This window comes from Octopus bimaculoides, chromosome 6 (assembly GCF_001194135.2).
Source record: "Octopus bimaculoides isolate UCB-OBI-ISO-001 chromosome 6, ASM119413v2, whole genome shotgun sequence".
NCBI classification, from domain to species: domain Eukaryota; kingdom Metazoa; phylum Mollusca; class Cephalopoda; order Octopoda; family Octopodidae; genus Octopus; species Octopus bimaculoides.
Genome location: NC_068986.1, coordinates 56,690,585 through 56,692,904, shown reverse-complemented (window position 1 = coordinate 56,692,904; position 2,320 = coordinate 56,690,585).

Below are 2,320 nucleotides of genomic sequence, written 5' to 3'. Positions count from 1 at the left end.
ATATGTATATATATACATATATATATATATACATATTTACATACATTTACGTTCGAATTAGATTTCATTTGAGTTTAATGTGGTAAAAAAAAAGAGGCACATACAGGGAATAATGAAATCGATATATCTTTCTTCTTCAACATGTCTTATTATGCTCATGTGTGTGTGGTCACAAAGTTCGCTAAGCAACGACATAGTTCCAGTTTCGATCCTGTAGTGCAATACTTTGAGAAAGTGTCTCCGGTTTCTGCCTAGAAATCACTGCTTCACACTAGTTTTACATCTTTCTCGACGCAACATCTGCTTCTTTAGTGGCTAGTGTGATGGCCGTTCGCTTGTTTGACGTTCTGATATCATCATGGTTGAGCTGTGTGGTAAGACGCTTGCTTTCCAACCACATGGTTCCGGGTACAGTCTCACTGCGTGGTACCTTGGGCAAGTGTCTTTTACTTCAGCCTCGGGTCGACCAAAGCCTTGCGAGTGGATTTGGTAGGTGAAAGCTGAAAAAAAGTCCGTTGTGTGTGTGTGTGTGTGTGTGTGTGTGTGTGTGTGTGTGTGTGTGTGTGTGTGTGTGTGTGTGTGTGTGTGTGTGTGTGTGTGTGTGTGTCTATGCTTGTCTCTCCGCCATCGCTTAACAACCGATGTCGGTGAATTTACGTCCCCGTAACTTATCGGTTTCGCAAAACAGACCAGTAGAATAAGTACTCAGCTTACAAAGAATAAGTGCTGGGGTCGCCTTTAAGGCGGTGTCCTAACATGGCAGCAGTCAAATAACTGAAACAAATAAAAGAATAAAGAAAAGAATAACGGTTTTCCTTTTTAATTATTGGCAATTTTTTCAAGTAAAAGATTATAGGCTATGGCTCTCTTTTAAAATTTGTGCCTTTAGCTTCGGACAGAAAACCAAAGAATAACGCCAAGCAACGGATTAGAATTTAGATAAAATGTACTGGTTAGTAATTATGTAAATGGTAAGAATATTATGAATAAAAAAGCATGTTTAGCGAAAAAATATATTAAATGCAAGAGGAATGTCTTACTATATTTACAATGTTTTCTAATCTTTATGAAGCTTGCACCAACTCATGGATGGTTTAGATATAGCAACTGCATGTGAATCAACATTCCCGAACAAAGTGATCATTTTCAGTATCTTTATCAAAATATAGTGAATTTGTGTGATTATATTTACTTCAGCAAATAAGTCAATAATATATCTATTTTTCTTCATTGTTTGCGATTTATTGCCAATGTTCCACCAACATCTTAATGTTTTGACAGTAGGAAGCACCGACACTTACCAAAAATAATTCAGCGAGCTATGTTTCAGTTCCACTTCGTTGTTAAAGGAAATGCTTCACAGAGTGTTTGCAAAGGGATCCAAAACAAAATGATGATCTGAAGGCGTTATTTCAAGAGAATACGTGGGTGCAGTAGCCCTTCATGATCAAATCTTTGCTCAAATTAGCGAATGGTCAAGTGGAGGTGAATGTTGTCATGTTGAAGAAGTATGCCGTGTTACCGGTGGGCCGTTGAGCTGAAGTGCCTCTTTGAACCGGTACATTTGCAGAAGGCAAAATTCTGCGTTGACCGAGTGGATTAGCTCTTCCTAATGCCACCACATGCTGATAATTGTCCTGGCTTAGCTAGAAGTATGACTTGTTTGTCAACATTCAGCCTTTCTTTCCTCTGCTTCATTTCCACGTAAAGATAGTGTTTTTGATCGCCGGTGGCGATACGGTAAAGGAATCTTTGTTTGCGCCCACGAGTAGCCTGTGTCGAGCGAGTAAACTCACGGTAATTGGGGAGAGCTAGAGTTTGTATCTTTCATTGAGAGCATGTAGCATCCATGCACCAAGATTTTGGAGCTTAGTCAGTAACGGGTGACAGTATCATAGGAGCATCCGTCTGCTAGGCTAATTCTCTAGTAGTTGGCGCAATTCTTCATCGATGAATTCGTTCATTGAACTACTGAGCTGGACGCTGAGATTCTGTGAAGTTGAATTTTCGCTCTTTGAAGGATAAAAATAATATTTATACAATTCTTTCGGTAATAGCGCCTTCTCCGTACACAGTACAAATGTCTCAAACGGTTTTGGCAGCCTTAGAACCTTGATTGAAAACGAAGGGAAACAGGTGTAGAAAATTATCCTTTTTTTCTATTTAGTACTCCATTGTTATATTTCTGAAGAAACATAAGATTTACTCAAATTTTAAGAACTATAAACAAATGTTGTAGAGAACGAATGGAGCTAAAAGTACCATGAAAGATTGCAGTGAAAATATTTTTCATATTAATTAAACATTGGAAAGAAACGTG